This window comes from Lacerta agilis, chromosome 8 (assembly GCF_009819535.1).
Source record: "Lacerta agilis isolate rLacAgi1 chromosome 8, rLacAgi1.pri, whole genome shotgun sequence".
NCBI classification, from domain to species: domain Eukaryota; kingdom Metazoa; phylum Chordata; class Lepidosauria; order Squamata; family Lacertidae; genus Lacerta; species Lacerta agilis.
This window is the reverse complement of record NC_046319.1, coordinates 38,167,008-38,191,352: the sequence shown is the minus strand read 5'-3', so window position 1 is coordinate 38,191,352 and position 24,345 is coordinate 38,167,008. Positions and strand designations below refer to the sequence as shown.

The 24,345-nt window shown below is 46.5% G+C and overlaps 1 protein-coding gene across 2 annotated transcripts in view; it reads left to right on the top strand.

Moving 5' to 3' along the window:
• ZNF469 (zinc finger protein 469) overlaps positions 1–24,345 on the top strand; it is a 73,036-nt gene that overhangs the window by 33,129 nt on the left and 15,562 nt on the right. Inside the window, exon 2 of one of the 2 annotated variants that reach the window (XM_033157009.1) lies at positions 20,333–20,403. The exons of the other annotated variant lie outside the window; for it this stretch is intronic. The gene's annotated coding sequence lies outside the window, so the exon portion shown is untranslated. The remainder of the gene's footprint in view (positions 1–20,332; positions 20,404–24,345) is intronic. 2 annotated transcript variants of the gene reach the window in all.

The window sequence follows — 24,345 nt, the reverse complement described above, 5'->3', positions numbered from 1 at the left end:
CTTTTCCAGAGGTGTTTGTGCAATGCCTGGCTGGCCACCACTTGGGATACTGGAGTTGCAAGGTTCCTTCACTGAGCCATGGGCTGGATCAGAGGACTTTCATGGTCCCTCCCAACTCCAAAATACTATGATTCTATAATTGGAGGGGAAATCTGTTTTCAGGACTGATAACCAGCATCTTGCACTTAATCCACAAGTTTACAAATCCATGGTTTGAATGGTTTCCCGTGTTTCCAGATCAATAAGTTATTATTCAGTTTTAAACATGGGTTGTTTAGAACATGCAAACATGACCAGGACCATGCATTTTCAATCTTAGCAGATATGTGTGTGGAAAGCAATCTAGGATTGAAAAGCAAACCTGAGCAAACTGCTATTATCACGTCAGTCTCTCCTGCAGAAGCTCTCCATAGCTGTTTGGACACCTCTGTTTGGACACCAGTCTGTTCAGATTTAGCTATAATCTCCAAATCAGCTGGGCATGCAACATGGCTGCAATCACGAGCCCTCTTCCCAGAACATAGCACTATACCATGTACTTCCTCTGCTTTCTAAGTTTGGTGTCTGTAATTGCAGCTGAAGGATCCAGGGAGCATCTGGGCTCTGCTGCTGGCCTTTCAGGGATTAGGGCTTGGCTGGCTAAGTCTCATGCTGAAACCTGGCACTCTGCACTAAGAAAGGGAAAAGGCAAGGGAGAGTGGGGAGAGAAAAAGAGAGATGTTGTATTTTGGGGGCTGTAATTCCCTGCTGAATCTCCTCCAATGAGTCTGCTGTGCACTGCCCAGTCACAGGAACATATCAAAAAGGGCAACCCTAAATGACCGAGGGGATGGAACAACTGCCCTACGAGGAAAGGTTGCAGCCAGGCTCGTGCAGAGTGGAGGACAGCTGGGTACACTTGTCCCAGGCCTTTGAGGTAAGGTTACCAGACGTCCCCATTTCCCGGGGACAGTCCCCGGATTTACAAATCAGTCCCCTGATAAAATCCATCTATTTAGTAGGAAGTTGAAAAGTGTCCTGGATTCATTGAAAAAAAATCTGGTAACCTTACTTTGAGGGCTACACCAGCCAGGGCCCCCTGCCATGCCTTCTAGGATGAAACTGAAAAGAATCACAGTGGAAGATATAGAACTCCTACCCTGGGCCTCAGACAAGTTTTGCACAGGCCTGGTTGCAGCATTTGGGACTTTTTAGTTTAGAGAAAAGGTGAGCAAGAAGTGACATGATATAAGTGTATAAAATTACGCATGGCACAGGGAAAGTGGATGTAGAAAAGCTCCCCCCCCCCAATAATACTAGTACTCATGGACATCCAACAAAGCTGAATGTTGGAAGATTTAGGACAGATAAAAGAAAGTGCTTCTTCACGCAGTGCATAGGTAAACTATGGAACACTCTCCCACAGGAGGCAGTGATGGCCACCAGCCTAGGTAGCTTTGAAAGAGCATTGGACAAATTCATGGAGGATGAGGCACCAGGCATGATGTCTGTTTTCTGCCACCATGGTTGGAGGAAGTGATGCTTCTGAATATCAGCTGCTGGAAACCACAGAAGGGGAGAATGCTCTTGAGCTTGAGTCCTACCTGAGGACTGCCACAGCCATCTGGATGGCCTCTGAGAGAACAGGATGCTGGACCAGATGGTCCATTGGCCTGATCTAGCAGGCTCTTATGTGATTATGAAACTGGCCAAATGACCAAATGGGAAGGCATGAAGGTAGCTAAACAAAGCTGAGTGGGAAGTGTTTGAGCACTGTTAGGACTTTTTCCGTATCTTCATTGTTTTTTAATGGTGTTGTTGTTAGCCATCTTAGACTCTTTGGGGTAAGGTAGGCTTTATATCTTTTTAATTTAGCAAAGCATTGGGGTGCTTCCATACCTTTGTCAGGTGGGATCCAGTCATATAACGGCAAGTTCAGGTTGCAGAAGATTTTGCTCTCTTGTGTGAGAAAGCTGCTTCCTCAAGAAACGGACTTTGTTCTACTACAATGTTGTCTCGCCTCCCTGCAAACATGTCAATAAATATCCAATGCTGTTTAACCTCCATCACCACCCCAAAGAAAAACCAACAACTTTTGGACAAACATGTCAAAATGAACACTCAATAGACAGGTCATCTGGAAGTGACTATGCTTGTCCTCATGAGAGTGTGATGGTGCCACAATTAATTTGATCGCCTACAAAAAAGTTTTTGGTCTTCATGGCTGTAAGCATGAAAGAAAAATTTGCAGCTGTCAAAAAAAGGGAGGGAGGCAGGGAGGGAGGGAGGAAGGAAGGAAGGAAGGAAGGAAGGAAGGAAGGAAGGAAGGAAGGAAAAGATTTTGGTGCTATCTCTGCCCTGGTTGCTCTTTGTCAATCTCAATTTAGCAACATGCGGAGAGGAAGATTAAAGGGTGCTGTGTGTTGAGGTTGAAGTCAAAGGAGCAGCAGGTCTCTCCAACTCTATTCCTGCCCCAACAGCTGTTGCTCTGAGCAGCTACTTCCCTTCCTTTTCTCTGGGGAGCAAAAAAAGCTTAATTGAATAACTGCCTCTGAGCACTCTTGGCTTGTTGTTCCGGAGACCGTGTGTCCTTTTTATGTTTTCACAGCGGGGTGTGTGTGTGTTAGGAATGAGGGAGAAATTTGTTCCCATTTCAGCACAGGCCTTCCTAATTAGCACTTCCTGGACCACAAGTGAGGAGAGTGCTTAGATCCTGTTTGTGGGCTTCCCTTTGGGGCATCTGGTTGGCCAGTGGGACTAGATGGGCCACTGAACTGATGCACCAGGATCTTCTTGTACTGTTATGTTCCCATAGGCATCCAGGTGGCCACTGTGAGAGTAGGGTGCTGGACTAGACAGACCCCCCCTTTGGCCTGATCCAGCTCCAGAGCTCTTCTGATGTTCTGGCAAATAACAGCAAAGGAGGGGCTCTTGCCTTTATGCCCTATTGTTGGGCTTCCTATTTAGGCATCTGATAAGCTGCTGCACAAACACACCGCTGGACTAGTTGGGCTCACATTGACCTGGTCCAGCAGCCAGGCTCTTCTGAGAAATATCTCATCTTAAGAGGCTTCTAGACTTTAGCTCAGCTTTTAATACTATTGTTCCATCTAAATTGTTTTCTAAATTAATTCATCTTAATGTACCTGCCCCTGTTTGCCAATGGATATACAGCTTTTTAACAGACAGGAGGCAGCAGGTAAGGTTGGGGAAAATTATATTGAGCAACAATACCATCAGTACAGGTGCTCCCCAGGGGTGTGTGCTTTCCCCACTGCTTTTCTCTCTATACACAAATGACTGTACCTCAACTGATCCATCGGTTAAGATCTTGAAATTTGCTGATGACACAACAGTTATTGGGCTTATCCAGGAGGATGATGAATCTGTGTATAGGCGGGAAGTAGACCATCTTGTTTCGTGGTGCACCAGAAATAATTTGGTGCTAAATGCCAAAAAACCCAGTGGAAATGGTAATTGTTTTTAGAAGGCACTCTTCCGTCCTGCTGCCACTTTCCATCCTTGGTAACATGGTTGTAGTAGTGTCCTTTAAGTTCCTGGGTTCTATTATTTCTCATAACTTAAATTGGTCAGGCAACATCAACAGTATTATTAAAAAGGTCCACCAGGGATTGTATTTCCTGCATCAACTAAGGAAATTTAAATTGCCCCAGGAAGTGTTGATCCAATTTTACAGAGGCATCATTGAAACTGTTCTCGGTTATTCTATTACTGCTTGGTATGGCACAGCCTCCAAGATAAACAAGAAAAGGCTCCAACGAGCTGTAAGAATTGCAGAAAGGGTAATTGGTGCTAGCTTGCCTTCAATAGAGACACTCTATGCTACCTGAGTTAGGAAGAGAGCAAAGGGAATTGTCGCAGATCCTTTGCATCCCGGTCATCATCTGTTTGATTTACTTCCATCTGAACGTTGCTACAGGACTTTATACACAAAATTGACCAGGCACAGGAACAGTTTTCCCCCCTTGTGCCATTAAATTGTTAAATTTGTAGTTGTGTAGTGGAAGGGGAGGTCAGTTATGGTGGGGTTTCTTTGCTGTGTCATTGGAACAGTGTTTGCATAAGGTATGTTTACATTGCAATGTAGCTGAATCAAAATTCCAAGTATGTTGGAAAATGTACTTGGCCAATAAATTATTCCTTCCTTCCTTCCTTCCTTCCTTCCTTCCTTCCTTCCTTCCTTCCTTAGAAGACAAAGATCTTCTCAGTAGGCTCTGAAAAAGCAGCAGAGATTGCATGTGTCTAATATTCAAGGGGAAGGAATTCCAGAGGGTAGGTGTCGCCACAATAAAGGCCCAATTCCTACATTGTGTGGAATAGGCCGTCTGAAATACTGTGTCTGCAGGAGGACCTCAGCTGCACTGCACAGTTTGACAGGGCATAGAAGGAGTGAGACAATATTTCAGGTATGTTTCAGATATTGCACATTTGTTTGAGGAAGTTAGAAAGTAAAGAGGAGACTTTATTTCTGCAGAGAGAGATTTTGGGCCCTTCCTGTGCTTGTTTTGCTCACTTTGTTTACTTAGGCCACATTCACACCATTGCTGGCATTCGTCTGTCTTGAGAAACAATGGAAGAGTACACCATCAGGGTTAAAGTCAAGCCATTGGAGAGTTACAGCTCCTGCAGCATGGCGTTCCATTTCTCTGGACTCTTAGTCACCGCTGTGGATATATGACCTGTCTGTCTGTCTCCAGGTACTGCAGTTGGCTGCAAGGGATTCCTACATGGCGGGGTTGATGTTGTCAGCATTCATGTCTCATCTGTAGACATCTTTGTTGCACAGAGTTGGTCTGCCAACAGGCTTGGTACCTGAAGCCAGCTGCCCATACATACTATGATACCAATTTAAACAGTCATAGCTTCCTCAAAGAATTCTGGGAGTTGTGGTTTGTTAAGGTCTTGAGAATTGTTAAGAGACCCCTATATTCCCCTCTCAGAGCTACAGTTTCTAGAGAGGATTGACAATCAATTCCTCTTCACAGGGTTCAATCCCCGGGCTCTCCGGTTCAGCCGAGAGGAAAAGACCTGTTGCCTGACACCACCGGAGAGCTTCTGCCTGTCAGAGTAGACAATGCTGGGATAGATGGAACAATGGCCTGACTTGGTATGAGGCAGGTTCATATGTTGTGAGATCCAAAGCTTATGAAGAAGGTCCCAGGTTCAAGGGTCAAACAGTAACAAGTGGGAAAGGCTGCAGACTGGGACCCGAGAGAGCTGCTCTTTATTCAATATACAATCAAAAGTTTGGCTAGAAAGCAGAAGCGGGAGAGTTAACTTTTAATATAAAAAACCACCCCCTCCTTACCTCCCCACACATCATTACGACACCCAGCCTCCTTCCCCCAACTCTGCTTTGCTACTAGAAATTTTGGGCTGTTTTTTTTTTTTTTTTTTTTTTTTTTTACAGCAAAGAGGTACTTAGGGGTCGAGGCAGGTTTCCCAGAGACTAGTTTGGTTACGTGTTACTTTGCCCAGGCAGGAAGCATCAGGAGGGGAAAGCGATGCCTCCTCCCAGCCTAGTGATATTTTTCAGACACAACCCCCCTCCCATTCTTCAGCCTGACAGCTGGCAGGCGATTAACTAATGACATAAACATCTCCTTTGCGGCAGCCTTGGCAGCATGTGGGGAAGTGATTGGTGACGAAGTCTCCATGGCAACCAAAGGAAGCCTGGTCGGTCAGATTCTGCTCCCTGACTGTTGCCAGAATCCTTCCCAGGGTGATCCGTATCAATTCTGGTAGCTTTGCAAATTCGCCTTTAAATCTTCATCCGGCCAGCCACAGAATTTCAGGACTTGAGCTTTTCTTTGCTGCAAATGAGTTTTTAGAGAGAGGGAATTCTAACCCCATTGGTAGAGTTCAGCTTCAGTTGTGTCACAGACATGAGCCACACTTAAGCATGGAGGAGGGATTTGTTTGCTCTAATTTGCAGTTCTGGAACCCAATTGATGAACTGAAACTCAGCTATCCTCTGAAATTTGCACTTCTCCGACTTTTGTGATGCTGTCCTCCAGTCAAGAAATGTGCATTGTACTAGGAGAAATAGCTTGCAAAAATGTTTTTAGTCAGTGAAATGCACGTGTAAATGTGTACAAAATGTTGTCTAAAAAAACACCCAATAACAACTACTACAAACTGATGTGGAAATGGAGAGAATGAAACTTAGGATTCAAACTGCGAGAAACTGCGAGAAACCTGAAATGGCAGATTCATCCATCCATAGTCACAGTGTTGGAAGAAGGGACTTGTGGAAGCTGGCTCTGACCACCACCATCCCATCAAGACCCTTCTTGAGGGCTTGCTATTATGTATTGCCAGTGCAGATTGGTAATGCCTGCCACAGCCCTTCTGTCCCAGGATTGATTGTCATCTATATAGTGCCATCAATGTGCTTTACAGAACCCAAGAAGACGGATCCCTGCCCTGAGGACCCTGCAAATCTATAAATTTGAGACATGATAGGTGGCAGGCTACATGCGTGCTCTTGCATGATACAGACATTGTGTGGTAAAGGCAAGCAAGCAGCTGTCAGTACCTGAGTAGGCCTGGACAATGGACATAGAGATCCTCTTTGGTGAGGCTGGAGTTCTAAAACAAAAGGAGTCAGGGATTAACCCTCTGCCATGAAACCCTTCCTCCAGTGTGGTTGTGGAAGGAAGGAAAGCACTCTGCTCATGCTCAGAAGCATCATTATATCACATATTTTCTAGGATATCAGGTGGGGGGGGTAGAGACCCCCAATGACCATTCATTCATTCATTCATTCATTTAATATACCACCTTTTTCTTCAAGGAGCTCAGGGTGGCATACATGGTTACCCCCTTCTATTTTAACCCCTACACAGGAACTCTGTGAGGTAGGTTAGGCTGAGAGGCAGCGCCTGGCCTAAAGTCACCCAGTGAGCATCACAGCCAAGTGGAGATTTGAACCCTGGTCTCCCAGTTCCTAAACCAACACTCCAACCACTACACCACACTGGCTCTAATTATATTGCATTCTTTCAGTTACCAGGACTTAAGGCCAGCCTATTGGCCTGCCCATCTGAGTGGGGAGGCATGGGGGAGCCATTCTGAGAGTTGGAGGGGGGGGTGGTAGAGAAAAGCAGCACACAAAATCAGAAGCAGCTTGCCAATTGGGGCAGAGCCACTACACTAGCTCCCTGGCAGGTGGGTCATTGTTGTTTATCAGCAGGGAGAGGGGCCAGGGAGGCCAGTGTAGTGCAGATGCACCAGCAGAGCCAACCTGCTGCTCCTTTCAGTGTCTTTGCACCGTGCCAGTATCCCCTTCCCTGTAAGTAACAGAGACCCACCGGCCGGGAGACGAGCACTTGGTGAGCCATTTCAGCAGAAAATCCTCCATCCTCAGAACAAAGAAGCAGTCCAGAACATGACCCCAGAGGCGTGTGGCGCAGGGTCAGGAATGTGCCATAGTCCTGAGATCACCCTGAGGCCTCACAGAGGGATGTCACCCTGAGCAAAGACAGAACACTCTGGCAACTAGCAGACATGTGGTGGAAGCCTAGTTGTGGTCACTTGGAAGCAAATGCCACCCTGTTCAATGGAGCTTATTCCCTGATAAGCACCTCTGTGTGCACAAGGGTACCTAAGGTTGGGCAGTAAATCTCGTGAATTTCTGGTCCTCAAAACTCTTCCCAGGCCTCATCCCTTGCCCCTCCCAGGCCAGTGGACCATGGAAATGGAATTAGCATCCTGTTGCCACAGTGGGCAACCACAAGTAAGTAAGATTTGAGCACCAGAGCCCTCTCCCCTCATGTGGTTTCCAGCAACTGGTATTCAGAAGCATTGCAACCTCCAACTGGGGAGGCAGAGCATAGCCATTGTAGCTAGTAGCCATCAATAGCCCTCTCCTCCATTAATTTGTCTAATCCATCCAATTGGTGGCCATCACTACCTCCCATAGGATCAAACTCCATGGTTTAACATTGTGCTGCACAAAGAAGTACTTTCTCCTGTCTGTCCCAAATCTGAGTGTTTTTGCCATTTTGGAATGTGTCCTTGCACTCTGAAAATGCATCTTGCTTGCCTGGCTGGAGGAGAGAGAGGGTTGTGTGTGAGTTTGTGTAGAAACAAACCAAGAGTACAGAAGTAAAAATCTGCATTTGTTGCTTCGCCCACTTTTGCCGCTGGCTCTCTGATCTAGAGCTCGAATGTCCAGCTGCAAAGCCCCTACAGGGGAGCAAATGCCCAGCCTGTTGCCCCTCTAGGTGAGATATGAGGACCCAAGGAGGAGCCACTAGTAGATGCGGTTGACTGTTTGGCCTTTTGTGGAAGCCACAAGCAGCAGCCACAACTTGTCAGGAGGACTTGACTTTAGTGGGAAGATGCAGCAAGGAGGGCAGGAAGAGTCATGACATTGTGTGAGCATCGCTGCTGACAACGGTCAGGACCTATTTTTCCTTGGAGTTGCTTTAATTCAGCCTTTTAAATCATTTCTAGATTGACCTCTCCTATTCTTCCTCCCTGCCAGCTCTCCCTCCCTCTCCCCCCCCCCCACACTATGCTTTTCAAAAGGAGGAATGCAGAAGCTGACCTGCACTGCAGCCTCCCGAACAGTGGCCCTTACACAACGCCTGGCGCTCACAGGCCTCCTGCCCTTTATTATCTAACGTCAGGCTTGGCGTGCCGGAATAGAGAGAGTCATCATTGTGCCGAAAATACTTCTTTGGCTTGCGTGGTGGCAGCGCAAGGAAAATATTTTCACAGCCCCCTTTCTCCAGGCCCTCTGAAATATTCCATTTTCATTTTTTGAACCGATGGAAGAAAAATACACAAGGCTGCAAAGGGAGGGGACTTTGATTTGCTAGAGAAAGTAGCCACCCAGCCAAACAGAGAACGGGCTTGTCTGGCTGATGAATATCGGTTTTATTCGATCGCCCTCTCTTGCGGACGGGGCCTGTTTTCAGAAACCCCAGGCATCTCCAGCATTTCCCTTCCTCGGGATCTTTGGGTCTGTAGCGTGCCATTGTTGGGAGATAGTGATTTTATGAAAGGCTGGGTCTGTGCTCGCCTGGTCTGCTGCTGGCAGCCGGGGCAGTTTATGAAGTGTGTGTTTACTTGCCGCGAGAAATGTTTTCCTAGACAGATCTACGATTCACACTTTATTTCATTGATGGACAAGGCGAGTGGCTGGGAGAGAAGGGATCCTTTCCTTGGAAGGGGAGGGGAGGAGGAAGGGCTGCTTAATTGCTGTCACATTTTCTGTTGGAGGAATGGTCTGTGTGTGCTTTTTTGTTGTTGCTGCTTGAGTTTTTGTAGGCTTATGAACCGGCTGGAAGGCACAGAGGTGACTTTTGTGCCATGTGCTCATTGGCTTTGTTTCGATGCCAAGCAAATTGCAGTCTGTAGCCGATTCCTGTCATGCTATGCCCAATGGGCATTGGCCTGCATAGGTTTTCCATGGCCTAATAACCACTAATAAGACTGGGGGGGTTGCTAACTTGGCTACCTATGGCCCCAACTTCCAAGAAGAAGAAGAATAAGCAGGTTGCTGGAGAGCAGGCTGGTGTTTCTGTTTCAGAGGGATGTGTATGTGCCCTCCAGAGAAGCCCCCATTGCCCTTGGGCACCTACCCTTGCTGACTCATTTGGAAACTTGAAACTGGCCACCTGATGTTTGCCCAGTTGCCTTTGCTTTCTGGCTTTCGGTTTTTGGATGCAGTTCCATCATACTTCTGTCCTAAACACCCTTACATTGTGGCACATCAACTGAAAAATGATCCCATTTTGCTAGACCTTCTGCCCTTGATTCTGCTTTGCCTTCAGCTTGGGTCTGCTCATTGCTGGGTTACTCACTGAGGAGCCAAAGCAGGGAACCAGCAAAGCAGGGCACAAAAAAAGAGATTTTTTTTTTTAAGAACTTGACATTTGATTATTATTTTTAAGCATCAAAGTAGTGATTATGGGAAAAATCAAAACTTCGTTAGATTTCCTTACCCCCCAACAACCCCCCCATTTTCTGTTCTCTTTTTGTTACTTATCCCCACCTAAACGGGGGAGGGGGACTCTCACTAACAACGAGGGAAATAATATGAGGAAATCAGATCCTGTCTGTGTTGCACATTTTCAGCATACTCGGAACTTTTGCGTCATTTCAAAGAACAAAATTTTATTTTATTTATTGTTTGTATTTTTAATGATATCCAGGGCAGGGGCACCATAAACCTTTCAGTGCTTAGGCCCTCTAAAGGTCTGAATCTAGCCCTAGGTCTGCTTTTGCACAAAATATGATCCTGCCCACTTTTCTCTGGCCCTGGATTTGTAAAAACCCTGGAGCTGGTTCCCCTAAACCCACCCATAGCACCACATTTGCCAGCCCCATTTTTGGCATGTATTCCCCTCCCCTGCACATTGAAATCATTCCTGTTAACCTCCAGTGTCCTTTTCTGGGATGCTGCTGAAAGGCATCACTGCCTGGTGTTCAGAGTCAGAGTTTGGGGGTTAGGGCTGGATGGCACAGAGCCTGACACTCCATGCTTGTTTTGGACACTGGACTGAGATTCAGCTCAACGTGGGCAGGGCTGCTGATTTGAGGGACCACGTAGGAACCATCAAGTTTGCACAACGGACTTGGCAGGGGCTGCAGCATTCATGGCTAAGCAGGAGATATTGCCCAGCTGAGCCGGCCGTGCAGTATTAATTTTTGGCAGAAGGGGAAAGAGAATTCGACAAATTGCAGAGCTGGAATAGTGTGTGTGCGTGTGTGCATGTGTGAGAGAGTTGCATATAGTGTGCCCTCTTCTCACGCCAGATGATGGTCTGGATATTGTACATAAAAACAGCACAGCAGGGGGGGAAACCTTTTTAAGGGGGAAATGCTCTAAAAGGAAAGCATTGCTGGATCACGTCAAAGCACCTGGAAAACAGACAAAGCTTTCAGGTAGTTCTTAACTGTTAAAATGGAACGAGATTGAGATCTGGAGGAGGAATAGTCTCCAGACTGGGGAGTCTTCTGTAGCAAAGGCCTGATCACTCACTGACTGATAGCATAATTGCACACACACATACTCTCCAAAGTCCAAGCTTTCTAAGAGAGGGGCAAGGAGACCAGAGCATGCCTTAGAGGTGGGTTTGCTCTTTGCCAGGCTAATACTATGTTCCTTCCTTCATAAGAGCTACCCTGTTGAACTGAGCTTCCTGTTTCCTTCCTTGACCTACTAGAAGCCCCCAAAGACCCCACTGATGAAGGCAGCAGTCCTTTCCTGATGCTACCTGCTGGCAAATTGTATTCAGAGGTATACATCTTCTGAACATGAAGGTTCTATTTTGCCATCACAGCTTTCCTCCATGCATTTATTTGCCTGATACCCTTCTAAAGCCATCTCTAAGAATAGTCAGGGATTCCAGTATGCCAGTGGTGAACTTTTCACCAGCAGTGGACTAAACCAGCACACCATGCCAAGAAGCTATTTATTCATTGGTCACAATCTAATAGACACAACATAAAAGGAAAAAACGGAGTCCAGGGAGGAGGGACAGGAAATGAAGGACTGGAGCAGTGATTCTCAAAGGGTGTGGTGCACCACATTGTTGTGGCAAGAGAGGATGGGAAGTGTAGCATGAAGATTCAAGGACAATCAATATCATATTTTGAGAATGATTCATGTTCTTATGTATTTGCATTGTTTTATACTTTCTGGATGCCTCATGATCATATTATAAAGTAGTTGTGTTCTATGTTATAAATCAAGCACTGCTAGGAGTTGTTTCTTTTTGTTGCCCAAGGTATTTCATATCAATTTTTTAAAAAATCAGTGTGGAGCAAGCCATTTTTTATTCTGAAAGTGTGGCCCAGAGAAAAATGTTTTAGAACCACTGGAATAGAGAAACTGTTGTTTCAGTGGCTGAAGGCTGGTGAGCGAATTCCTCTCCATCCACACCATATATAAACTGTGGAACTCACTTCCACAAGAGACAGTGACAGACACTCGCTTGCATAGCTTTAAAAGATTGTTCATGGAGGATAAGGCTATGAATGACTACTAATGATTGTGTTCTCCCTCCACTGTCAGAGGCAGTGTGCTTCTGAATACCAGTTGCTAGGGAAGAGTGTTGCTGTGCTTTTGAGAATAGGATGTTGGACTAGATGGGTCATTGGTGTTATCCATCAGGCCTCCTTTCCTCGTGCAAAACCCTGTTGGAGGTATCCCCTGCCTAAAGTGATCACGCAAAGCGAGAGAAGATAGCAAGGTGCAGGGAGAGGCTGGAATCCAGAGCATGACTTCATTTCCAGTTTTGTATTGTGCCATGGCCCTCCTGCAAAGAAAACAGTCTTGAATTGCTGGGGATTGTCTTTTTGAGAAGGAGCCAGGGAATCACTGGCGAACTCCTAGCATTTACTCCTGCTGATGAGAAGAAAAGATAGCCAAACCAGTTTGTTTATAGCAGGGATGTGGTTGGCCAGTGGCCCTCCAGATGTTGTTTGACTCCAGTTTCCAGCATCCCTGACCACTGACTGCACTGATGGGAGTTGTAATCTAATAACATCTAGAGAACCACAGGCTTCCCACCCCTTGTTTAGAGCATCAGTACAAGTTGGAATGAAGAACAGTAAAGATGGACAGATCATTCTGTCCTGGCCCATGTCAGTTTTGCTTGTGCATGATTCCATTCCTTGGGGAAGGAGCTTAGCTCAGTGTGGTGGAGGAGCATCCACTGAAGGTCCCTGGTTCAATCTCTAGGTAGGGCTGGGAGAGATCCCTGCTTCAAATCCTGGATAGCCTCTGCCAGTCAGTGTAGACAATACTGAGCTAGATGCACCAATAATCTGATCCAGTATAACACACTTTCCTACATTCTCACATTTCTGTTTCCATATCACTCTTTGATTGGAAACCAAGTAAAAAAAAAAGTGTAATTTTTGATGGATTTTTGTCCTACAACATACATTTTTGTGTGCATTTGAATTTAAAATACCCATTTTTATTCATATACTGTACACATTTTGCTATGTTTTAAAGGCAAGAACAGAGGAGTATGAAAACTAAAGGGTAACTGTTCTGATCTGTATTTTAGTCCAGGAATTGTAAATTAGGTCAGTTTTCTTAAGGTTTTAGACCGAACAAAAGCCTTGAATATAGACGAGAACTCCTGCCTCTTGACACCCACTAGGTGTGTTCTGCTTCTCCTCCAAATTCTCCACTCAGCTGAGTCTCAGTTGAAACTTCTCAGAAATGTCTAGGCAGAATTTCTCCTCGCTTTGGTCTTTGGGCCACGGTATGCCAGAGACCACCAGTGTGAGGCAACCGCTGTCAGCCAGATGAAATGAAATGAGATCTAGACAGCCCAAATGAAATGGCAACCCTGTGGGTTTTTTCTGTTTTTCTCTCAGTTTGGGAATTATCTTGGTCTGGATAAAGACCTTGGTTCTTTATATGGAATTCAACAAAGTCCAGCTGGATCTATTATGAAGGAGTGTGCATGGCTTGTGCTGGTGTCAGTGTGCCCCACCAGCTCTGACTTGATGGGAAGTAAACATGTGTGGGGTAGTTTGAGGCTGCCTCAGCAAAAATAATACACATGCTCTGTCCTGCCCCCTATCTGCATATAGAGGAGGAAGCACGGCCAGGGGAGGAGGGGGGAGGAGGGGGAGGGTTAAGCCTCAAACACAACAGTAGGGAATGGCCTAATAAGAAGACCCTGCTGGATGGAGGATGGAGAGACAGAGACAAGAAACTAGACAACTGTACAAAGGGAAAGTGTACATCTGTTGGTCCACCTGCTCTTGCCTCTGACCCTGACCACTACTCAAAAGGTTGCCAAGAAAGGAATGCGTCGCTCAGGCTGAGAAAGGACCCCCACCCTTAGGCTAAATATTGTTCATGTCTCTTTTCAGCACTGACATATTGGAGTCCCAAAATAAAGCCCAGAAAGTATGGGTTTCACCAGCTCGTTTCACCAGGTGCATTGCTGTCATCTGCTCTGACGGCTGTTTGGTGGCAGGGGGCGGGGTAGATTCTGAAGACCTGCTCAAACATCTTCTGCAATCTAGTTTCTTCCAACCCCATGGGCAGAAGGGCTTCAGTCAGGTGCGGAGGCCATTCAGAGGGGCTTGATCTGCAGGGTCCCTGCCTCCACACTTCCCCATCACCTGGAGCGCAAATTCCTTTCCGCACACTCTGCTCTTTCATGGAGAGGGTGAAGTGGGGGCACTGGAGCCATAAATCCACCAGCGCCCAGGCAGGCTGGCCTCACATTCCTTTCAGAAACGGTTGTCATTAAGAGCTTTCCTTCCAGCTGTGACGTGTGCGCTGGCCTCGTGTGGGGCTCTGCTTTCCTTCCTTGCAGAGTTCCTCCACTCTTGGCGCTGTGCTTGCCTAAATGCAGGAGAAATTAGAAGAAGTAGGAGGATGCTAACTGGAGAAGCGGTTAGAAAGAAAAAAAAATCTGAGGACAAGCTATTGGTGGTTGGGGAGTTATTATGCCTTCCTTCTGGATACCTGATTTTTCTCTGTGTGCTACAACAGCAAGCTGCCTTATATTGTGTTTGCCCACTGTCCCATTTAACTCAGTGCTGTTTGCACTGACTGGCGGCTGCTGTCCAGGGCTGAGCTTGAATTGGAGGCCTTTTGCAGGAAAATCAGACTCTTATCACTATCCTTTAACACAGGAAGCTGCTTTGCCCTGAGTCAGACTGGTGGCCCATACAGCTAAGTATTGTTGACACTGGCTGGCAGCAGATCTCCAGGGGTTCTTTTCCAGCCCTGTGTAGTGATGCCAAGGATTGAACCTGGAACCTTCTGCCTGAAAAGCAAGTGTTTTGCCACTGAGCCACGGCCATTTCCACAGGGAGGGGGGTTAAAATTACTTACTCCCACTGAAAGGACCTTTGTGGGGCCACCCCTACCATTATGCAGAGTAAAGTGGTTGTGTCAGATGGAAGGTGCAAAGGGGGTGGAGGTGGTGAGTTGCTGAAGGAAAGAGAGAGTTACTGGAGGACAGAAATATGCTCTCTCGCTCTCTCCTGTACCGAAGTCAGATTAAACACCATTTGTACCATGGGAGGGAGCATCATCTTCCATTGCCTCAGGAAGCAAAAATGTCTTGGGCTAGCCATGTGTGTGCAGCAGAGGCTGTGACTTATTGCTTGTGCATAGTGGCTAACCGCATGGATTGCACCTTTTGCACCAAAAGAGTGTCTATGCCATCACCAGCTGCTGCAGGGAACATCCTGTGATGGAGAGGAAACCAGCAAGGATAGGCAGCATCTGCCCAACAGCTGTTCCATGAATGACAGGCCTGCAAATCCCAGTTGTGTGGGTTTCTAAATCATATTTGCAAAGCACATTTCAGACCATTGAGGCAATGTGAGGAGGGAAGGTGAATACATTCTCCACTTTGCCCAAATGTTCCCACGTGTTTTTGAGACTATGCCTTGGTGGATGTCTTGAGACCACAGAGATCATTGCAATCTGCCCCCCCCCACTTCCTCTGGGTGTGTGTGTGAGTGAAAATGCATAGATAGATAGATAGATAGATAGATATAGAAAAATTCTTTCCACAATTTCCCATAGTGGGAACTTCATTTCAAACTTTTATTGAGGAGTTCTGATTAGTTGATTTGCTAATTGAGTGACTAAAAAGCGGATTAGTGAAATTTCATAGGTTTTCGAAGTTTGCACTAAGAGCAGGAAATTCAATTCAGCTGGCTTTGGTGCCATCTGCTGGAAATGTGTATCAATTGCAATGCTATTCTCCCCCCCCCCCCCCGGCCAAATTTTCTGAGTCTTCTTTATTATTACAGTACCTTCTTATACCACTTTTTCCTTCAAGGAGCTTAAGGTGGTGCATGTGGCTTTCCCCCTTCTCATTTTATCCTCACAACAACCCTGCAAGGGAGATGAGAGCATGAAAGAGTGACTGGTTCTGCAGGAACTGCTGATTCAGTTTAAAATGTGTTTTTTTTAAAGTCAACTTTTCTTTTGTAGACTAAATTATAATCATATTAATTGATTTCCGCCTTCCTTATTTTAAGCTGATAATGTTTTAAGCAAAATTTCTGGGTCAGAATAATTAATGGGGTAATGAAACCACAATTGAAATGCTCATTAATCGTGCTTTATAGAAACAAGTTCTCGAAGAGAGAAACAAAGAAAGCTCACTTACAAAATTGGCAAAAATTATAGGAGCATAATTATGATGGGCATAGCTTGGGATGGGCGTAGCTTAGTATCAGAGGATCTGCTTGGAATGCAGAAGGTCTCTGATTCAATCCTTGGCATCTACAGGAAGAATCACAGAATTGTAGTTTGAAGGGACCCTGAGGGTCATCTAGTCTAACCCCCTGCAATTCAGGAATGAAAGTAGTGCAGAGAAACTCCCATCTGAAATCCTGGCTGTTGCTGCCAGTCAGTGCTGGCAGTACTGACCTAGATGGGAAGGGCTGTAGTCTCGTGGTAGCACATCTACTTTGTGCTGCAGATCTAGCTGGACACAGCCTACAGATCCAAAGGATTGTTTCATCCTCACTGTGACCCTGTGTTAGAATGAGGGTGACTGGCCCAAAGCCCACTAGTGCACTTTATGGTGGAGAAGGGACCTTAAAAACAAAAAACCATTTGTCTTCTTGTATACATAAAAATGTAATGTTGCCGTCATGCTGCTGTTTGTGTGGCTGCCAGTTGGCGGCTGTGACAACTCCAGTGTGATGACAGAACAGCAGGCAGGCGGGTGGCAGGCCGGCCAGGCAAGCTCTTTAACAGATGTGGGAGAGACCCTTCGCAGTGTCCAAACTTTTTTCAAAGAGGGCCAGATTTGATGAAGTGAAGGGCCGTGAGGGCTGACCAACAGGTTGAAGTTGTTGAGGGTTTTTTAGGATTTTACCCCAGGAAATAAACTGCCACAGGGGCCGGATTAAACTGACCAGCGGGCTGGATTAGGCCCTTTAAACGGACTTTGGACACACTGATGCTCCTCCTCCTTTAAACATGGCTATAAAGGTAAAGGTACCACTGACTGTTAGGTCCAGTCACAGATGACTCTGAGGTTGCGGCGCTCATCTCGCTCTATAGGCCGAGGGAGCCGGCATACAGCTTCCGGGTCATGTGGCCAGCATGACTAAGCCGCTTCTGGTGAACCAGAGCAGCGCACGGAAATGCCGTTTACCTTCCTGCCAGAGCGATACCTATTTATCTACTTGCACTTTGACGTGCTTTCGAACTGCTATGTGGGCAGGAGCTTGGAATGAACAACGGGAGCTCACCCCGTCATGGGGATTTGAGGAGCTGACCTTCTGATTGGCAAGCCCTAGGCTCAGTGGTTTAGACCACAGCGCCACCCACGTCCCGAAACATGGCTATAGAATGGTTTAATGGGGGGGGGGGGTTGCTTCAGAGAGCAGTTTGGGAGACTGCTCTCTGAAGCAGCTGCCACCCTCCTTTAAAGGGGGTTGGAGGTTGATGTGAGCTGTGAGAGGATGAGGGTCTTGGGTTACCTGTGAAGGGCAGGGTGGGACGAGATGTGAGCGGTGGGTGGAAAGAGCTGTGAGGGAAGAGGTGGCCAGGTATAAAGGAAGGAATGTTTGACCAGGTGTGGGGAAAGGGGGCTTGGCAAAGGGGTTGGCAGGTAGATGGGGCTGGCCAGCAGAGCAGGCAGGGGTGGCATCCCCTAGTTAAATGTGTAATTGGTAACACAAAACACACCTGAAGCAAAATACAGTGGTACCTCGGGTTACATGCGCTTCAGGTTACATACTCCACTAACCCAGAAATAACGCTTCAGGTTAAGAACTTTGCTTCAGGATAAGAACAGAAATTGTGCTCTGGTGCCGCAGCGGGAGGTCCCATTAGCTAAAGTGGTGCTTCAGGTTAAGAACAGTTTCAGGTTAAGAACGGACCTCCGGAATGAATTAAGTATGTAACCAGAGGTACCACTGTAAAAGAAACCACTACGGGCGGGGGGGGGGGGATTACCCACATGTTTAGCCTTTTCCAACAACGATAACTGAAGAGAAACTCGGTACGATAAGTTATTATTTTACGTCTTATGTGCCAAAGTGGCTTCTAATGGCATCTGAAAAGTATAAAATACAGTGACATAAGCTCAAATAATAGATCCCAGGTGTAGGGGCCATGTTATCCTCACAACAACCCTGTGAGGTAGGTTAACCTGAGAGGGATGGTGACTGCCTCAAAGATACAATGTGAATTTCTTGGCTGAGCAGGGACTTGAACCTCCTTGGTAAAAGAACCAGAGCATATCCTGAGCTGGTACTGAGCACAGCCCCTCTGGTCCCCTCCCAGCACACTCCTTGCTATTTCCCACCCTTGAACTCCACCCGGAGGTCCCCCCCCAACCCCCACCGAAGTCCTGTCCCTTTTATCTCCCTTAAATGATCTCAAATATGTGATATGATAAAGACAAGCGCCCATTCAATTTAACTCACCCTAATGCCAGATTCTACTTTTACCAAAGTAATTAAGATAAATGCAGCTGATAATTTAGGAAGCATTCTTAAATGTACCTTTCCTGGCAGCATCTGAGATATACTTTTACCTTAGAAGATTTATCAGCATACTTAGGTAACAGATAATTCCTTAGCGAATGGCAACATTTAGAAGCAAAATGAGAGATAAATATTTCTTAAATAAATGTCAAAATAACTCAGTCTTTATTACAGTCCCTCAAAGGAGCTGCAGTCAATCCTGCGCCTCTAGACAATTTCTGTACGATATCGAAACCTGCAGCGGTTGGGTGGTGTCATTCGTACCAAATGTAATTGTTTGCACACAGTTCTTTATGGTTTGGGGTTCTGAAATAAATAAAGGAATTAATTTAATGCTGGCAGAAAGTCTTCAAGCCGAGAGCCCTGAAAAATGATCTGTGCGCTACAAACCCTTTCATAATTGCCCTGAGCCAAATGAATTGATCTAAAGTTCAAGACATACCTAACAAGAGAGATGTGTGTTTGTGATTAAAGAGCAGATGACTGTATCGAGGAGGCGAATTAAGCTGCTACTTAATTTATCGTTGAGTCCCAACGTATGTGACTCATTTGCTCACATCTATCCCACCTTCCTCCTCCCCACTGTCAAAAAAAGTAGATGTGAAGTTCCTAAACATTAGGAGGAACTTTCTGACAGCAAAAGCTGTTTGGCAGCAGAACAGACTTACTCAAAAGGTGGAGGACACTCCTTAATTGGAGGTTTTTAGACAGAACCATCTGCCAGGGATTTTTCAGCTGTGGTTCCAGCACTGCACAACGTTGGACTAGATGACTGCCACAGGCTGGTTGGATGCAGACGAATAGTTGGGGGAATGAGCTGGGGAACCCCCAAGGGAAGATGGCTCTGAGCCTAGGAATTGGTGGTGGGACGACGATGAGTGGTCAGAGGGAGAAGAGAGAGCAGACTGGGAGGAGGAGGTCTTAGAAGCTGAAGTGGTAACAGGACTTAGTGAGTGGGGAGAGTCTGTGGCAGAGAGAAGTCCAAAATCAGAGGCAGAAACTGAAGTAGTAGAGTGGGGGGAGATGACTCAGTGTGGTGAAGAGGCACAGCTGTCTCTCCCTCCTGCTGTGAGAAGCTCCCTTCCCCCTGTCTACCAGAACCAGGAGAGGCATTAAGTGTGAGGAGCAAAGACTGGCATACATGCTCAGTCTCAAAAGTCACCCATCCTCTGAAATTCCTTCTCTGAATTTTGTAATGCAGTTCTGCAAACCCTTCCTCCAAAAAAGTGAACCAAAATACATATAATATTAGAGGAAAGGGTGTATAAAAGTGCATATAAGATATAAAAAATGCAAGAGGTGATTGGAAAAGATGTATACACTAGTTAAAATCGCATACAAAAATGTGTAAATTAGGAGAAATGCACACTAAAAAAAACCTGACAGATTTTCATAAAGACTGAATCTGAAATTGACAGCTTTGCCTGTGAAGGACATCCCTCTCTCTGAGCTGGGACAGCCAAGGCTGCCCTGATTTCGCTCTAAAGACTTTGGAAGTGGCTCTGGGAATCAATCAGTACTGTACTGTAAGGTCTCCAGGTCTCCCTTGCCTGTGCTGAAGACAGATGCTCTGAAATGGCAGCCACTGTCAGATTTAAGGGAGAATGGGCAGCCAGCACCTCTGAACTGCCCTGTGGAGTGTGTGCTGAGAAGCCAGCTAAGCTGAATCACTCAGAGCCGGCAGCCGAGCACATCTGTACATTAGTCTCCCGGGAGCACCCATTCCCCGCACGTCCAACAGCACAGCCGGAGGAGAACGCGCCTTTCACGTCCAGCTCTGGCGAGGTGCTTGAATGAGCTTGTGATCTGTGGCGGCCATGGCAGCCAAGCCAAACAAAAATTCCTGACATATTTTTCACTTTTCTTGCAGCCAAGAAATTCATATTTCATGGGAAGTTAAGCCGAGACCAAGCAGTAGCTGAGTGACGGAAGTTTTCCAAGGTATGGCCAGTTGACAAGTAGTGGCTGTGGGAGGGGAAGGGGCTGTTTGACTTTTTAAAGCAAATGTTCTGCATTTCTTTCTTTTTTAATCCCCCAGCAAACTGGAATAATCCCCTTGCGTCTCTCACCCGTATATTTCTCCTTCTAGGGCCCATCAAAAAATAGAAAACCCCATTCAGGGCCTGTTAAAGGATAGACTGATTTAAAAACACACACACCACCACCAACAACAACAACAATTGAGTGTATTTGTGGTGGAATAACCATTTCACAAGTGATTTCCCCCCCCCCCCACAACCATAGCCAAGCTTCAGTTTAACCTGCCTGGATATAATTAAAATCTTGATGAGGCACTCAAATAGTCTTCTGTATACTTGCAATGCACAAAATATAAGGGTTTGCTTCATTATTAACCCTCCCTCCCTTCCTTCCCCCCCCCTTGGGGAAATTGCTTAAAACTAATAAGTTGGTGGAGGAAGTCAAAGAGGCACTCAGAGGCAGCTTTGATTTCAGTGGCTACTTTTCTGCCGCGTGGGATCTGTTTTTTCTCTGCTGAAAAGGCACTGAGCACCTTTTCACCTGGATGGCTGAAGCCTCCTGCCATCTCCCTCCTCAGCATGCTGGCTGATTCAAGCCCCTCCTTGAATCTATGGGGAATGTTTTAGAATCATTCTAAAAGTGCCATTGTTGGAATCAATGGGGAATACTTTCAGAATAATCGATGGGTGTCAGGTTTATCCACCCAGCTACCAGGCTTCTTTTTCAGCTTCCAGAGTGGCAGGTGTCTTAAGTCTGGTGCAGTTGTCAGAGTGGAAAATTGTTCAGAAAAGGGCAACTCGAAATGATCAAGGGGATGGCAACTAGGCAACCGGCAGGCAGGGCACGAGCTCAAGAGTCCTATCCCCTCCTGTGGTTTCCAGCAACTAGTATTCAGCATTACATTACATTACAGCCTCTGGCTGTGGAAGCAGAGCATAGTCACCATGGCTAGCAGCCAGTCGATAGCCCTCTCTTCCATGGATTTGTCTAATCCTCTTTGAAAGCCTTCCAATTTGTTGGCCATCACTGCCTCCTGTGGGACTAAGTTTCATTGTTTAGCTATGTGCAGTGTGAAGAAGCCCTTTCTTCTGTCTGTTGGGTGTCTTCCAACATTCAGCTTCATTGGGTGCCCCAGAGTTCTAGTGTTATGGGAGAGGGAGAAAAAGTTTTCTCTATCCACTTTCTGCATGCCATGCATAATTTTATACCATTCCATCATGTCGCCTCTCACTTCCCTTTTCTCTAAACTAAAAAGTCCCAAATGCTGCGGCCTTCCTTTGTAGAGGAGTCGCTCCATCCCCTTAATAATCTGTGTTGCCCTTTTCCAAATCTTTCCCAACTCTACAACATCATTTTTGCGGTGAGGCAGCCAGGAGCATGCATCATCACTCAGATCCTGCCCTATGTTGCCATCTTTCCCTGTGTTTCTATTCCACATACCCTCCACTTACCCGTTCATGGAATCAACTGCTTGAGTTGGAAGCCAAGCATTTATGTCTTCTGGCTGCCTGCAGAAATGCAACCGTCAGCCTAGGCCCCAGCAATGCTAATGTTGCAAGTTTTATTGAATCCCCACGAGAAGACTTTTTTAAAAAAAACAAAAAGAATCCTTCCAAAAGGCCTTCTTTATGTGGCTGAGTGAACCCAACTGTGATAATGTAACTAACTCTGGTTTTGTTGGTTGTTTTATCTTGGCAAGGTACCTTTGCAAATTTCAGCAGCAGTAAACAGGCTTGCCCGTTGTGGCTCCAAATGGCATATAAGTGGCACATTGTTGGCTGGCAGAGAGGGAGAGTAAAAGGTCCCTCTAAGTCGGGCTGGGATTTATTTTGCTTAGCCAAGTGTGAAACTGTGTGTGTGTGTGTGTGTGTGTGTGTTTTAAGGCTGTCAAGGCTGCATCAGGCTCGGTCCTGGTTGATGGACAGGGCTGATAAAATGGGCAGATCAAAGAGGCAGTGGCCAGTGACCTCAGGCAACCCCTTCTGCAACATTTTGGTTCCCAAGCTGGGAGTAGAAGCAGCAGGAAGGAAAGTGGCCAAGGTTAGATCTCTTGGTGGAGTACTTGTCCATCAGCCCAGTTGCCTAGCTAGAGATTTTGACAGCCCCACATAGGTTCCCCCTCCCACCGAGCTTCAAAATGAGAGCTGAAAGAAAATCCAACTTTGCGGAGAATACACTTGGAAATAACCGATCTAAGCTGTTTTGGCACCTTTGCTTTACACTTAAAGTTAATGTCAGCTGAGGAATTAGCACCAAATTACTCCCGCTCAAATGCTGAGCCTGTAGTAAGGGCAAATGAAGCAGTTAACGCCCACTGCAAATGTCCATAGGAAGTTCTCTTACTGATTTGGACCATTGCTCTATCTAGGTCAGTACTGGCTACACTGGTTGGCAGCAGCTCTACAGGGTTTTAGGCTAGGGACATTCGCAGTCCCACCTGAAGATGCCATGGACTGAATCTGGAGCCTTCTGCATGAAAGGCAGATGCTGTACCACTGAGCTATAGCCTTTCCCCTTCAGCTGTGGTACCCTTGCTAAGAGGAAGCATGAAGTACTTTCCAAATAGCTGTGGGTTCAAGTTGCATATATTTTATCATCATCACAACATGTGACCTCACAGTGCAATTTCGGCTGCAAAATTTAGCATCCTGAGCATCCTTATTTATTTCTTGTTTTAAGGTGCTAGTCCTTAAGATTGCAAAGTTAAGCTGAAAAAGTGTGGGCAGACCCAACCCACTGACAACCAGAAATCTTACTTGGCAATCTCTTTGGCTTCTGAGATTTCACCGTACAGTATCTACACATTGTTGAGTGCCTCCTCAAGACCCTGCTTTGTGCTATTTCTGGGCCAGTCAGGAGCCTAAGCCAGAGACTCTCACAAGATTGATAACAGGAGCCTTTAGCAAAAGAGAATAAATACATTTGAGAAGGGTTACTTATATCTCAAAAAGCAGGCCTTTCGATGCAGTGGGCAGGACTGCTTCGCTCAGACAAAAGCCCTCAGCTGGCTGCATGATGTAAATGCATGTGCCTGTGGTCAAATCCATGCCATACATTCCATACACTCATATGCCACTTCAACAGCTATGGCATCCCCTGGGAACCATAGCTTGTTAAGGGAGCTGAGGGCTCTTACAAGACCCAGAGTAGCTGCCATTCCAAGGATATTTTGGAGGAATACATGACTCTGGTGTAAGAGCTTTAAGTGCATAGTGTAGATGTGACATATGAGCACAAGAAGCTGTGGTCTGCTGAATCAGGCCTTACATCTTTTGGTCTACACCAGAGGTTTTCAACCTTTTTGAGTCCACAGCTCCTTTGATCAACTACATTCTTTCTGTGGCACCCCTGTGGGGCTCAGGAGCCCAGTTATATCACCCCTTGCCTGCAGAGCTGGCAGCCCCTCACCTTTTTTCAAACACCTTTCCTTGTGGAGTGTTCCCTTAGCCTCCTCTCCTCGGGAGTCTTCTGGGCAGCCACAGCTGCCTCCCGGTCTCTGATCTGCCCCCCCCCCCGCCCCAAAGAGAGGTGCCTCCTCACAATGCCCTGCAGGTGCCTGAGAAGCTTCCCCTGGCCAGCCCTAGAGGCACCATTTGCTTGGGGAGCTTGTAGCCAGGGCCCCTGCAATAAACAGCCATGCAAGCCTTTGGGAGCCAGAGATGCAAGAGGGCATCAGAGAAGGGAGGGAAGAGGGACAGAGGTCAATGTTGCCCTTGGCACCCCTGACCATTGTTCAAGGCACCCCAGAGTAAACCAGAAGGAAGCCTTTCCCATCTCCTCCTACCTGATGGTTTCAACCAGAGATGCTGGAGATTGAACCTGGGACCTTTTGCATGAAAATCATGTCTGTCACTATGGGACCCTCCTTTGAGCATCAAACATCAAGGTGGTTGTGGCTTCCCT